This window comes from Dermochelys coriacea, chromosome 1 (genome assembly GCF_009764565.3).
Source record: "Dermochelys coriacea isolate rDerCor1 chromosome 1, rDerCor1.pri.v4, whole genome shotgun sequence".
In the NCBI taxonomy this organism is placed as follows: domain Eukaryota; kingdom Metazoa; phylum Chordata; order Testudines; family Dermochelyidae; genus Dermochelys; species Dermochelys coriacea.
In genome coordinates, this window is record NC_050068.2 from 85575936 (window position 1) to 85592303 (window position 16368).

Sequence of the window (16368 nt, forward strand, 5' to 3'; positions counted from 1 at the left end):
ACTAGCTAAGTGATAAGAATACGCCTAAATTAGAGTATAGGCCTTTACAGACAGGCCTGAATATCTCTATCCTAACAGGCATTCAATAAGTTTTAAATCTTAAAGTGCTGTGTGGCCTTGTCCTTCCCTCCTACACCTACCCACCCGGTGCTTCCCTCCTCCACCACCCCTCCTGGGCTACCTTGGCAGTTATTCCCCTCTTTGTGTAGAATGCATGAATGTAAAGCAATAATAACTTTATTGCCTGTGCAAGAGGTGATCAAAGGGGGGAGGGGAGGGTGCTTAGCTTACAGGAAAGTAAAGTTGCACTACACTTGCACTATGACCTACACATTTCCCAGAGTCAATACCCTTGCAGCAGATCAGTGATAGTGTTGGCTACTTGCAACAGCAGCTCTCACAGTAGATTTGCCCACTCCAAATTGATTCCCGACTAACTGGTAGCTGTCTGGCATTGCAAGCTTCCACAGGGCTATTGCCACTCACTTCTCAACTGTGAAGGCTGCTCTCATCTTGGTATTCTTGTGCTTCAGGGCAGGGAAAAGCAAGTCACAAAGTTCCATGAAAGTGCCCTTACGCATGCAAAAGTTTTGCAGCCACTGGGAATTGTCCCACTGCAACACTATGCGGTCCCATTACTTTGTGCTTGTTTCCCGGGCCCAGAATCGGTGTTCCACACCATGATCCTGCCCAACTGACACCATGATGTGCACATTGCAGGGGCCCGTACTTTGAGAGAAGTCTGTGTCCATGTCCTCATCACTCTCGTCATGATGCTGCAGTCGCCTCCTCCTCGCCTGGTTTCTCTTTTCTTGCAGGTTATAGTCTTGCATCCTTCTGGATGATGCGTTGGGTGTTTATAGTCCTCATAATTGCTGCGGTGATCTGAGCGGGCTCCATGCTCCCAGTGCTATGGAGTCTGTGCTGAAAAAAGGCATGATACGATTGTCTGCCATTGCTCTGATGGAGGGAGGGGTGACTGACAACATGGGTTACAAGGTTGGCTTACAGGGAATTAAAATCAACAAAGGGGGTGGCTTTGCATCAAGGAGAAACAGAATGGCCTCCTCAAGGATAGAACTCAAACCCTGGTTTAGCAGGCCATTGATTTAATGTAGAGAAGGAGGAGAAAATGAATACAAAACAAAACTGTTCTATTTCTTGTTTTGATCCACTTCATCTTGCTGGCAGCAGTCTGTGCAGTATGACTGAGGGCCATCATCGTCTCCTGGCTGCTCATTAAAAGACAGTGTAGTAGGATTGCCAGCAGGACTGAATTGCCATGAGATGAAACGTAAAAGGGTAATGACCTTGCTGAGTCACTCTCATGTTTGCCCAGGCGCCCCTGACCTCACCGAGATCAGTTAAAAGAGCATCCTGGAGTACGTCAATGGTGGCTACCTGTCATACTGCACTGTCTGCTACCAAAAGGAAATGAGTGGCTGCTGCGTAGCAATACAGTACCATGTCTGCCAACACCCAGGAGACATACGGTGATGGTGAGCTGAGCGGGCTCCATGCCTGCTGTGATATGGCGTCTGTTCAGGTAACCCGGGAAAAAAGGTGCAAAATGATTGTCTGCCGCTGCTTTCACGGAGGGAGGGAGGGAAAGGAAGCCTGATGATATGTACCCAGGACCACCCCCAACAATGTTTTTGCCCCATCAGGCATTGGGATTTCTACCCAGAATTCAAATTGGTGGCGGAGACCGTGGAAACTGTGGGATAGCTACCCACAGTGCAACACTCCAGAAGTCGATGGTTTCCTCGGTACTGTGGATGCACTCCACCAACTAAATGCCGGATAAGTTCACGAAGACCATTTGTGTGGGGACACACACAATTGTCTGTATAAAAACGCTTTCTACAAAACCAACTTCTATAAACTCAACCTAATTTCATAGTGAAGACATAGCCTAAGTTGGTTTGTAGCCATTTTGCAAAGAATGATTGTCAGAAAAAATATCTGAGGAAATTAGTTGCCCAGACTTTAAGAGCTAAGGTTTAGGCTACATCATATTACATAAACTGACATGGGACACAGTCCTAGAAAAGCTTCATCATACAAGGCAAGAATATAATTTTTGCAAGAGAAGGGAAGCAAGGAATTGAGTGGCAAGTCATACAGTTATTTCCGTAATTCTAGAGATATGGGATATCTCACATGCTCCTACTCGTGGTGACTCCTCAGTCTTCCCCCCTTAAGGTATGCTTTGCCATTCTCAGAAACCATAAATCAGCAGAGGGGTGCTTGATTTTATTTTCCCCCTTCATATTTTGGGTCCTTCCAGAAGGGAGAAGAGAAGGTGTCAGAGAATAGAGAAGTTAAGGTTTGGACATATGAGAACAAACTCCTCCTTGGTATAACTTTGTCCATTGAATTTAAGATGGTGGTAGCATATCCAGGAGTAGAAACCCGAAGAAATTAGTTGGAGATTAAAGATTTAGGATAGAGCGAGAGATTTCAGAATCATCAGCACAGAGATAGAACATGTAAACAGATGGACATGTACATGATGTAACAGACGCAATGTACATGTAAACAGATAGACAGAAAACCTGTTTTTCTCCTTTGCTGGTGACTAATACCTTGATACAGACTCTAACAACATATATACAGTATATATCACTCCTTACATAATATTTCTACATATATTTCACAATGATGTTAATAGTCAGTGTGACACCAGCTTTCATTTGAGACCTCAGATGACATTCTTTGGTGAACCAGAATGTACATATTGGAATCAGGAGATTCTTGTAACCCTCCTGCCAGTTAGTATGAAGACATTCTTAGGTCACGACCTCCCCCATTGCTCTGTCATTAGTTGGTGGGGGTGAAACATGAGAGGGGTTGAAACAGTTTGTTACCTACATAGGGTATCCGTTGTGGGTTCCCCTGTTTCAACCCCACCCTTAATCTAGCTGTGGGATTATGTCAGGGGCTAGGCCAGGGGTCGGCAACCTTCGGCACACGACCCATCAGGGTAATCCACTGGCGAGCCGTGAGACATTTTGTTTATGTTGTACCATCCACAGGCACAGCCCCCCGCAGCTCCCAGTGGCCGTGGTTCACCGTTCCCAGCGAATGGGAGCTGCGGGAAGCAGCAGCAAGCACATTCTTGCAGCCTGCATCTTTCCAAAGTTCCCATTGACCGGGAACGGTGAACCGCAGCCACTGGGAGCTGTGGGGGGCCATGCCTGCAGACAGTCAATACAATGTCTCATGGCCTGCCAGCAGATTACTCTGACAGGTTGCGTGCCGAAGGTTGCCAACCCTGGACTAGGCTGATCACCAATTTTGGAGTCTGAAAGGGATTATTCTCATATAGTAAAATTGTCAAACTGTTGTGGGGTTTTTCACCTTCCACTTGGCATGAAGGAGGTCTAGTTTGGGGGATTTAATGACAATTGTTGCAACTTCGGCAGGTTCCAGTGTGAAAGATCAGTTCTAAAAAACCTGTGATCCCTGTAACCCAATGGGCTGCTTGGACATTGGTGCTAAGCACAGCATTGCTTGGTGAAGAGGTGTGCCTCAAAATCTGGTTCAGCTCATGGCAGTTCATGGCTCCTCTCATTTTAGCTCTCATACCTCCAACGCAGTGGAGTGAAACAGTCTGGGATTCTGGCTTCCAGTCAGAGTTGCTTGGTAGGCCTGAGAGTAGAGAAGGGGCATGGCCTTCATAGCCACCCTTGAGTATGTAGTCCATTTGGGCCATTGGTACCCATTGATATCCACATTGGAATGAACCTGCCGGGTAGTTCTAGGTGGTTACCCTAGGTAAGTAAAAACTTTTTTTTTAAAAAGTTATATCCTTTGCATTTAACAAATTATGATGTCTGTATCTCATTGTTTCCATGTCTACATGAAATATTCCATCTCAGCTTGCTGGTCAACCAACTTTGCAATTGACAATCTAAAGGGAGTATGAGGAGCACAGGCTACACTTGTAGTATGTGACATTTAGCCCTTTTCTTTCTCCTATGCCATGATTCCCAATTGTTGACTTCAGTAGGTCAACTCCAACTAGTGCATATCCACGGGCTCCTTATATAAGCGAGAACAGAATCTGGCTCAGAGCGTATAGACAGTTTTGAAGAGGTATCATTGTAAGTTGAAAGCTGGTGACAGCTCTTGTTTATCTAACTATAAAAATATGTTCTCAATCAACATTTTAATGTATAAATTTTCATAAAAGACATTGTTCCTTAAGGCTCTGATATTTGGCATTTTGACAATGTGCGTTGGAGAGCTGTTCTTGCTTGAGTGGATTTCAAGAGATGGAATTTGTTCAACATTCTGTATAATCAAATACAAAGATATAATTTTCTTTGCATTACCATGGGAAATGTGGATTTATGATTCTGTGCAAATGGAATAAGAGCCTATTGACTGATTTTTTTTTCTGAGTAATGGATGAATTTTTCTTCTGAATTAGTATAAGACTAATGCTAAGCTGTGAAAGTCTATAGGTCCTTCAGGAATATCGTATCTGAGCACAGACCTCAGACTGAACTTCTGTGGTGCATGTTTTATGTTTGTGCTTTCTTTTGTAAAATAATGTTGTGAGAGATAGGGTAACTTCCTGCAATATCGTTGGGAAAGTATATTGTATTAAGTGTATGAATAGTTTATGTACCACGGGGGCACAGGAACCAGATTCACTCCACGCGGGTAGGATTACCACAGCTCCTCCAGAAAATGAAAATAATATGGGATGATTAACAAAATACACTCCAGTTAGAACACCTCCACCTCACCTTCTGTGGAGACTTGCATATTCCAGTCAAACTAGCACAAGCTATGGACTTTATTGACAGACTGGCTTCCTGAGGATATTACAGCATAAAGCACGGAGCTCTTCATCCTTAAAAACCCCAGTCAAAGTGCAGTCAGACGAGGGTCTCCACTCAAGAGAGGTGACAGCAGGGAGCCAGAAACCTTTAAATAGGTGCAGTTGATGGACCATGGAGCGAGGAAATACACATGTACTTACCCTGCAACTGTGACAGTTATGTTGATGTAGTATTCTAGAATGCTAGTCTAGAATATTTACTGTACACCAAAAGAAATCACAAGCATATATCTCAACAGTTGAATAAATACCTTTTCAAATAAATGTAATGTCAAGCCTCACAAGACAATGTAGCTGATATACACTGAAGAAACCTATTGTTTTTGTTGCTGTTTGTTTTGTGTCCCAGCTACATTAAGAAGAATTAAATCAGTTGACAAACATTTAGTTTAAAAGAAAATGGATAGTGTGGTTTTTGGGTTATTCCTCGAACAATGGTTTTTTTGCATGCCAATTTTGATTGTCATGATTACCTATGTCTTGGAAAACTAAGAATGTCATAGTAACATCATTTTGCTATATTCTTTGTCAAAGAAATATTATACTTTACAGTGAAAGTGTAACCTATGTACAGGGAAAGTAAGTCAAATTACTTACCAATTCTGTGCTACAGAATACCTCTCTCTGACTTAACATATTTGCCCAGACCATAAATTCCTATCCTTGCGAGAAACTACAGAGGGATTTTCTATAGGAACCTTACTAAAAGTGGAAATTATTAAAGGATTCACTTTCTTTCTCTCCTTATCAGTCCAGTACCAGTCTTTACTATAAGTCAGTTACACACAATTAATATATTTTTTTTATGAATAACAATACAAAGATAAACCATTATAGCACAGCAGTTACAATGCACCTATGCTAGACTAACATCATTAAGGGTATGTCTACACTATGAAATTAAGTTGAATGTATAGAATCTATCAGTTTTGTAGAAAGCATTTTTATACAGTCGAGTGTGTGTGTCCCCACACACATGCTCTAAGTGTATGTAGTCGGCGGACTGTGTCCACAGTGCCGAGGCAACCGTAGACTTCCGGAGCTTTGCATTGTGGGTAACCATCCCACAGTTCCCACAGTCTCCACCGCCCATTTCAATTCTGGGTAGAAATCCCAGTGCCTGATGGGGCTAAAACATTGTCACGGGTGGTTCTGGGTACATATCGTCAGGCCCCTGTTCCCTCCCTTCCTCCAAAAAAGCGAGGGCAGACAATCATTTTGCGCCTTTTTTTTTGAGTTAACTGTGCAGATGCCATACTACGGCAAGCATGGAACCCGCTCAGCTAACTGTCACCATATGTGTCCTGGCAGCAGCAGTTTATTGCCTTTTGGCAGCAGACACTGCTGTATTCAGGTAGCCGTTGTGGACGTACTCTTGGGTACTCTTTTAACCGGGCACCTGGGCAAACATGGGAGTGACTCAGCCAGGTCATTTCCCTTGTTTCGTCTCATGGCAATTGAGTCCTACCGGCAGAGCACTGTCTTTTAATCTGCTGCCAGCAGAAGATGATGGCCAGCAGTCATACTGCACCGTCTTCTGCCAAGCACCCGGGAAGTGACGATGGCTAGCGTCGTACTGCACAGTCTGCTGCCAGCATGATGTATAAAGATAGATGCAGTGGCTCAAAACAAGAAATAGACCAGATTTGTTTTTTATTCATTTTCTCCTCCCTCCCTCCCTCCCTCCCTCCCTCTGCAAAATCAATGGCCTGCTAAACCCAGTTTTGAGTTCTATCCTTGAGGCGGCCATTCAGTTTCTCACAAAGCCACTCCCTTTGTTGATTTTAATTCCCTGTAAGCCATGTCGTCAGTTGCCCATCCCTCCGTCAGGGCAACATCAGACAATCATTCCGCGCCTTTTTTCTGTGCAGATACCATACCACGGCAAGCATGGAGCCTGCTCAGATCACTTTGGCTATTAGGAGCACATTAAACACCACACGCATTATCCAGCAGTATATGCAGCACCAGAACCTGGCAAAGCGAAACTGGGCAAGTAGGCGATGTCAGTGCGGTGACGAAAGTGATGAGGACATGGACACAGACTTCTCTCAAAGCACGGGCCCTGCCAATGTGGGCATCATGGTGCTAATGGGGCAGATTCATGCAGTGGAATGCCGATTCTGGGCTCGGGAAACAAGCACAGACTGGTGGGACCGCATAGTGTTGCAGGTCTGGGACGATTCCCAGTGGTTGCGAAACTTTCGCATGCTTAAGGGCACTTTCATGGAACTTTGTGACTTGCTTTCCCCTGCCCTGAGGTGCAAGAATACTAAGATGAGAGCAGCCCTCACAGTTGAGAAGCGAGTGGCAATAGCCCTGTGGACGCTTGCAACGCCAGACAGCTACCGGTCAGTCAGGTATCAATTTGGAGTGGGCAAATCTACTGTGGGGGCTGCTGTGATGCAAGTAGCCAATGCAATCAAAGATCTGCTGATATCAAGGGTAGTGACCCTGGGAAATGTGCAGGTCATAGTGGATGGCTTTGCTGCAATAGGATTCCCTAACTATGGTGGGGCCATAGATGGAACCCATAACCCTATCTTGGCACCGGAAAACCAAGCCAGCAAGTACATAAACCTCAAGGGGTACTTTTTAATAGTGATGCAAGCACTGGTGGATAACAAAGGACATTTCACCAGCATCAACGTGGGATGGCCAGGAAAGGTACATGACGCTTGCATCTTCAGGAACTCTGGTCTGTTTCAAAAGCTGCAGGAAGGGACTTTCTTCCCAGACCAGAAAATAACCATTGGGGATGTTGAAATGCCTATAGTTATCCTTGGGGACCCAGCCTACCCCTTAATGCCATGGCTCATGAAGCCATATAGGCAGCCTAGAGAATAGTCAGGAGCTGTTCAACTACAGGCTGAGCAAGTGCAGAATGGTGGTAGAATGTGCATTTGGACGTTTAAAAGTGCGCTGCTGCAGTTTACTGACTCGGTTAGACCTCAGCGAAACCAATATTCCCACTGTTATTACTGATTGCTTTGCACTCCACCTCATCTGTGAGAGTAAGGGGGAGAGTTTATGGCGGGGTGGGAGGTTGAGGCAAATCAACTGGCCGCTGGTTACGTGCAGCCAGACACCAGGGCAGTTAGAAGAGCACAGGAGGGTGTGGTGCACATCAGAGAAGCTTTGAAAACCAGTTTCATGACTGGCCAGGCTATTGTGTGAAAGTTCTGTTTGTTTCTCCTTGATGAGACCCCCCCGCCCCTTAGTTCATTCTACTTCCCTGTAAGCTAACCACCCTCCCCACCTCCCTTCGATCACCGCTTGCAGAGGCAATAAAGTCATTGTTACTTCACATTCATGCATTCTTTATTAATTCATCACACAATAGGGGGATAATTACCAAGGTAGCCCAGGAGGGGTGGTGGAGGAGGGAAGGACAAGACCACACAGCACTTTAAAAGTTTAAAACTTATTGAATTCCAGCCTTCTGTTACTTGGGCAATCCTCTGGGGTGGAGTGGCTGGATGGCCGGAGGCCCCCCCACCACGTTCTTGGGTGTCTGGTTGAGGAGGCTATGGAACTTGGGGAGGAGGGTGGTTGGTTACACAGGGCCTGTAGCGGCGGACTGTGCTCCTGCTGCCTTTCCTGCAGCTCAACCATATGCTGGAGCATATTAGTTCTTCCAGCAGCCTCAGCATTGAATCCTGCCTCCTCTCATCATGCTGCCACCACCTTTCAGCTTCAGCCCTCTCTTCAGCCCACCACTTACTCTCTTTAGCCTGCCACCTCTCCTCCCGGTCATTTTGTGCTTTCCTGCACTCTGACATTGTCTGCCTCGATGCATTTGTCTGTGCTCTTTCAGTGTGGGAGGACAACATAAGCTCAAAGAACATTTCATCGCGAGTGCGTTTTTTTCGCCTTCTAATCTTCGCTAGCCTCTGGGAAGGAGAATATCCTGTGATCTTTGAAACACATGCAGCTGGTGGAGAAAAAAAAAGGGACAGTGGTATTTGAAAAGACACATTTTATAGAACAATGGGTACACTCTTTCATGGTAAACCTTGCTGTTAACGTTACATACATGGCACATGTGCTTTCGTTACAAGGTCGCATTTTTCCTCCCCCCACCGCGTGGCTAACAGCGGGGAACATTTCTGTTCAGCCATAGCAAACAGCCCAGCAGGAATGGGCACCTCTGAATGTCCCGTTAAGAAAAGCACCCTATTTCAACCAGGTGACCATGAATGATATCACTCTCCTGAGGATAATACAGAGAAATAAAGAACGGATGTTGTTTGAACGCCAGCAAACATACACTGTAATGCTTTGTTCTACAATGATTCCCGAGTACGTGCTACTGGCCTGGAGTGGTAAAGTGTCCTACCATGGTGGATGGAATAAGGCTGCCCTCCCCAGAAACCTTTTGCAAAGGCTTTGGGAGTATATCCAGGAGAGCCACGAATGCCAGGGCAAATTAATCATTAAACATGCTGGCTTTTAAACCTTTTATAATATTTTAAAAGGTACACTCACCAGAGGTCCCTTCTCCGCCTGGTGGGCCTGGGAGGCAGCCTTGGGTGGGTTCGGGGGGTACTGGCTCCAGGTCCACAGTGAGAAACAGTTCCTGGCTGTCGGGAAAACTGGTTTATCCGCTTGTTTGCTGTGAGCTATCTACAAACTCATCATCATTGTCTTCCTCGTCCCCAAAACTTGCTTCCGTGTTGCCTCCATCTCCATTGAAGGAGTCAAACAACACGGCTGGGGTAGTGGTGGCTGAACCCCCTAAAATGGCATGCAGCTCATCATAGAAGCGGCATGTTTGGGGCTCTGACCTGGAGCGGCCGTTCACCTCTCTGGTTTTCTGGTAGGCTTGCCTCAGCTCTTCAAGTTTCACACGTCAATGCTTTGGGTCCCTGTTATGGCCTCTGTCCTTCATGCCCTGGGAGATTTTCACAAATGTTTTGGCATTTTTAAAACTGGAACGTAGTTCTGATAGCACGGATTCCTCTCCCCATATAGCGATCAGATCCCGTACCTCCCATTTGGTCCATGCTGGAGCTCTTTTGCGATTCTGGGACTCCATCATGGTCACCTCTGCTGATGAGCTCTGCATGGTCACCTGCAGTTTGCCACACTGGGCAAACAGGAAATTGAAATTCAAAAGTTCGTGGGCCTTTTCCTGTCTACCTGGTCAGTGCATCTGAGTTGAGAGTGCTGTCCAGAGCGGTCAAAATGGAGCACTCTGGGATAGCTCCCGGAGGCCAATATCATCTAATTGCGTCCACAGTACCCCAAATTTGACCCAGCAAAACAGATTTCAGCGCTAATCCCCTTGTTGGGGGTGGAGTAAGGAAATCGATTTTAAGAGTCAAAAAAAGGGCTTCGTCATGTGGACAGGTGCAGGGTTACATCGATTTAACGCTTCTAAATTCAACCTCAATGCCTAGTGTAGACCAGGGCTAACTAGAGATTTGTTATTTTCCTTTAAAATGAAGAATGTAACAAAGGCCCTGTCCTCCACTCCACCTCCAAATGTCTGTATTTAGAATACCTTAAAAAATAAATACAGGGATTGGAACTTCTGACAATCAGAGATCGTCTGCTTTCATGTAGGCTCACCCTAAGTATTATATTTATATTTATATAAAACATTCAGTGGTACTACATAACCAATTGTTTCAGCATCCACACTATTGAGCACATACACAGCTTCAAATAAGAAAGAAAAGAAAACTTGACAAGTATTGTAGCTGTTAGGCTCAAACATTGTCTTTGATTCAGTGGTGTAATACAGCTGCTGAAGACATTTGGCCTCCAGTCTGTGATTTCTCCTTTATGATGTTTTTTCTCCCAGTCTCAATCCTACTGACTTCTGTAAAATTATAGGCAACTGTATCTATAGAATCACAGAATCAATCTTGTTATCCCCTGGCAGCTCTCTCTTCTTCCTGAAGGGCTGGGCTGGATCTGACTGTTGCTCAACATGGCTGCCAGTTTTGTAACCACGACAGAACTCGCTACTGATTGGTCAGGAGCTTTCGGCTTCCAACTCAGGGGTATGTATGCACATGCAAGAATGTCTGCCCTTAATGTGGAATTCCACACCAGCTTCAAAAACAGCTACTGAGCATGGTTAGCAACTTCCGGTACTTCCTTTAGTGTGCTGAAATAGCAACTCCTTTTTTGCAATCACTCAAGGCTCTGTTCTGCCACCTTGTCTGGGAATGTTTCCATATCAACTCAGAGTAAGTAGAAACCAGCAACTGTAATTGGATCAATAAGTGTTTTTGGATGAATACCGTGAAATAAGGGGTGAAAATGGGGATTACACAAGTATGCTTGTGTTCTGAATAGTCTAAGATACTCAAAGATACCTTCAGGGTTGTGCTTTTCAATGTTGGTATTAGATATAATAATTTTAATAAAAAACAAAAGAAGTACTTGTGGCACCTTAGAGACTAACAAATTTATTTGAGCATAAGCTTTCGTGAGCTACAGCTCACTTCATCGGATGCACTGATGAAGTGAGCTGTATCTCACGGAAGCTTATGCTCAAATAAATTTGTTAGTCTCTAAGGTGCCACAAGTACTCCTTTTGTTTTTGTGAATACAGACTAACACGGCTGCTACTCTGAAACCTAATCATTTTAATAATAGTCATAATAAATAATTCATTTTCAAGAGCATCTGTCTAGATTTTGGAAGAACATCCATGGTACATATTAAGTTTAAATTTGTCCTAGCTTCCTCAATATTCATAATAACAAATTTGCTTTTCTGCTGTCAGTGGGATTTCACATTGTCATTGTAATTCATCATGATGTCCGTTCAGCAAACAGAGGCTATATGAATCTTCCATTAGCAAAATAAAACATCTAGATGGGTCTCTTTTTAATCAAGTAAGCAAACTCCTAATTTAAAATATTTTCTCTTTTTACAGCATGAGAACCAAAAGGATGCAAAAAAGACACTAAGTTACACTGCAATCCTGAACCAGCTTTTTGAAAAAAAAAATAGCCACCCTATCTTCTGTGCATACTTTGTAATATATGGAGATTTACTATGCACCATAAAATAACTTCATACTGTTTTCTGGGAACACTGCTTATATAGGGCCCCATCTGGTACTGTGGTGAAGTCCAGGGAAACTGAGGCATTCAGGAGGTGCTGAGAAGCAGACCATTACTTACTTAAGAGTTAAAGAATGTGGCTAGTTCTGAAGCCATTAGATCTCATATATTAAACTCTTGTTTCTTCCTCTATAGATATGTCTATATTACAGCTTTTGCTGTTGTTTTAACGTGAGTTAATTGATTGTCAATTAGCTTGAGTTAACTAATTCATTTGTAAATGCTCATCTTGATACTCCACAAACATTTGTGGTTTATACTAGGGTAAACAGGAGGCCAGTAATCACCGTTGTTTTTGCCAGAATGACCAATTGGTTCAAGATTAATTAATCTTTGATTAAACTAATCAAATTATATATATGATAAGAGGATCTTTCTCTTGGTCCACAGTAGGAAAAAAAAACAACATGTGAACCACAGTATCCTTGCCTTTCAATAGTACTGTTAAAAGTCTGGTCTGTGTCTTGGCCATCTCTCACATAGATTATTGCAAATTCTTCTTCCCTGCATCTCATTGAGACCTTTTTCCACTTAGCTTATCATAACATCCAATTCAGTTCTGAGAGAACACTTCATCCAGTACTCAAAACACTTAGTTTGACTCCAGATTTCATCACCTAAATGCCTTTATTTGGCATACAGCAATGCTATGCTGAGTTGATGAGTCTCAGATGAAGGGAGGTGGATGCAGGGCACGTCATAGCTCCAAAGATACACAGAATACCTCTTCCTTTGTGTACATTTACACATAACACTGCATCAGAAGTTTTTCTCTTGGCTTGATTACTTTTTGCAGGAACCAATCCCTGTGCAACATGCTCTGTCCATTTGCTGGTCATGTAGATCTTTACATACCATGTTTATTTTGTCCATTTTCCATAGTATCAGGGTGTTCGTGCTTATCTTGGTTGCCTCAGACATTCTGTTTTCAGTCTAATGGTCTATTTACATCCCTAATTCTATCCTCCAAGAAAGAAGGCCTCCCTCCATATGTTAATTATTCATGTCAGAACAGGTCTCACCAACAAAAATGCCTGCAATGAATTTTGCCCCCTTGCTATGCATTTTGGAAGTCTCTGCTCTACATTTAGGGCCAACATTTATAGCCCCTTCCCTTTAGAATAGTTTAGCCTTCTTCCCATCTAAATTCAGTTGTGGAAGGGGTAAAGCCTTCATCACCTCCTTGTTCCTTTGAGGTGACATGCACCTGTAGATGTTCAAGATGGAGCAGCCTTGAGCACAAGTACTGTTCTAATTGGCTCTTGCATGGGTTTGTGTGAAGTTATTGATATAATCTGGGACAGTATAGATCATTGTTGCAACCAAGGTCCTGTAGTGGCACCAATTTTGTAAAAAGGGAGTCAAATAGGGTGTCTAAGACAAGGTTATGGTTTGCTGGTTATGATTATGCTGTCTATATGTGTGTATCATTTTTGTAGTTAAAGTTATAAATATTGGCTCTATACTGTCTGTATTTCAAACATTTCATATGGTATGCTTCTGGGTGACAACCCAGACAGGTTGGTGTCATCTCTGTGAAGCCTGCTTGATGGCCCATTAAAGACCATCAGCTATACAATTCATCCACTGGGAGAGGCAAATATGTCTTGTGATTCAGCAAAGTATGCAGGGACTTGCCCATGTGACTCCAAACTCCATTTTGCTGTAATTTTCTACAGTAAGAAGAAAGAGGTGTTCTTACACCTAGAAAAGATTATAAAAGGCTGATGCCTCATCTCCATCTTGTCTTCAATCCTGCTTCATAGCTCTTGAGGAACTTTGCTACACTGAAGCTTTGAAACAAGGACTGAAAGACCCATCCCAGCTGTGGATGTACTCCAGAGACTTGATTTGAACCCGCAGTCTATTCCATCACTGCTACAAGCCTGAATCAAGAACTTTGCCATTATTGTATGTAATTGATTCAATTTAACGAATTCTAGCTCTGATCTATATCTTTTTCCTGTTATGAATAAACCTTTAGCTTTTAGATTGTAAAGGACTGGCAACAGAGTGATTTATGAGTAAGATCTGCTTTGTATATTGACCTGGGTCTGGGGCTTGGTCCTTTGGGATTGAGAGAACCTTTTTTCTTTTACTGGGGTATGGGTTTTCATAACCCTTTGTCCTCATAACGAGTGGTACTGGTGGTGATACTGGGAAATTGGAGTGTCTAATTGCTTGTGTGACTTGTGGTTAGCCAGTGGGGTGAGACCAGTTTGCTCTGTTTGGCTGGTTTGGTTTGCCTTAGAGGTGGAAAAACCCCAGACTTGGGCTGCAACTGCCCTGCTTGAAGCAATTGGTCCTGAACTGGCACTCTCAGTTGGGTCTCACCAGAACCACCATTGTTACAGATTGCAAGGGGAAAAAATGAGTGTAACATTCCTCCCTTCTCACCAGTGCAATAGCAAGCCACAGCCGGTCTCCAGCTCTTCAAGAAGTTTAAAATACATGTGTGACATGTGACTTTAGGAGCTATGATAGTAAATGCTTCAGCAAGGACTTGGTCCTGAGAGATTCTGGGCATCTGAAACTCCCATTCACTCAGCACCTTCCTGCGTCGGGCCCTTTCAGCATGTGTATGTTGCAGCTAGGTGCAAGCCTTCCAGCCAGAGTAGACAGACTCACAGGAGCCGAGCTTGAGTCAGCACATTAGAAATAATGGTGAAGACGTATGGCTCAGGTGTAGCTTAGGCTGTCAAGGCCACCAGGCCCTCTGGGTCTGAGCACAGGTAGCTAGCCCAAGTCTTTGCCAGTGCCACAACATCCACACTGCCAATAGTATACTAGCTTGAGCTGAGCTATTGCAAGGCTGTCTACCTGGGCTGGGAGGCTTGCTTCCAGCTGCAGTGTACATATACTCTTAGTATCCTAACTAATAGCCCAGATCTTTGGTTATGATCAAAAAAAGCCAGTGCAGCTCAGAAGTCAAAGGGTTCTCAAAAGATGGCTGTTGTGCTTTCCCAGTCCTGAGTTTGTTCTGTGATAGGCCATTCCCACAGTGAAACTTAGAGCAGCCTTTCATCTGCTCTAATTGACCCTGGCTGCCAATTCACCAAAGGTGATAATCTGGTTCCTTGGGATCAACAGCACATAGGGAAACCTGTGCTATGCCTATTTTCTCTAATTGGCACCCACTATACTGGTATCATGTGTGTGGGAAAATGGCTGCAAGGCCAGTTGTTCCCTTTACACTAAGGTGTTCTCCTGTGGTTGGCTACACTGGGTATATAGCCATAGTCCACCAATGGTACAATATGAAATAGCTGCACCCCAGTGGAAAATCTGGATCAGTATCTGCATGGGAAGATTTTGACACTGAAAAATGTTCTTCATGTACAGTTTTCAGTGTGGAAACATATGCTGCATTGAAATCTTTTTGTTCTTCCAGCCAAATATATTACTTAAAAGTCCACCTTTTCTCATGTACATAGAATCATAGAATCATAGAATCATAGAATATCAGGGTTGGAAGGGACCCCAGAAGGTCATCTAGTCCAACCCCCTGCTCAAAGCAGGACCAAGTCCCAGTTAAATCATCCTAGCCAGGGCTTTGTCAAGCCTGACCTTAAAAACCTCTAAGGAAGGAGATTCTACCACCTCCCTAGGTAACGCATTCCAGTGTTTCACCACCCTCTTAGTGAAAAAGTTTTTCCTAATATCCAATCTAAACCTCCCCCATTGCAACTTGAGACCATTACTCCTCGTTCTGTCATCTGCTACCATTGAGAACAGTCTAGAGCCATCCTTTTTGAAACCCCCTTTCAGGTAGTTGAAAGCAGCTATCAAATCCCCCCTCATTCTTCTCTTCTGCAGACTAAACAATCCCAGCTCCCTCAGCCTCTCCTCATAAGTCATGTGCTCTAGACCCCTAATCATTTTTGTTGCCCTTCGCTGTACTCTTTCCAATTTATCCACATCCTTCTTGTAGTGTGGGGCCCAAAACTGGACACAGTACTCCAGATGAGGCCTCACCAGTGTCGAATAGAGGGGAACGATCACGTCCCTCGATCTGCTCGCTATGCCCCTACTTATACATCCCAAAATGCCATTGGCCTTCTTGGCAACAAGGGCACACTGCTGACTCATATCCAGCTTCTCGTCCACTGTCACCCCTAGGTCCTTTTCCGCAGAACTGCTGCCGAGCCATTCGGTCCCTAGTCTGTAGCGGTGCATTGGATTCTTCCATCCTAAGTGCAGGACCCTGCACTTATCCTTATTGAACCTCATTAGATTTCTTTTGGCCCAATCCTCCAATTTGTCTAGGTCCTTCTGTATCCTATCCCTCCCCTCCAGCGTATCTACCACTCCTCCCAGTTTAGTATCATCCGCAAATTTGCTGAGAGTGCAATCCACACCATCCTCCAGATCATTTATGAAGATATTGAACAAAACGGGCCCCAGGACCGACCCCTGGGGCACTCCACT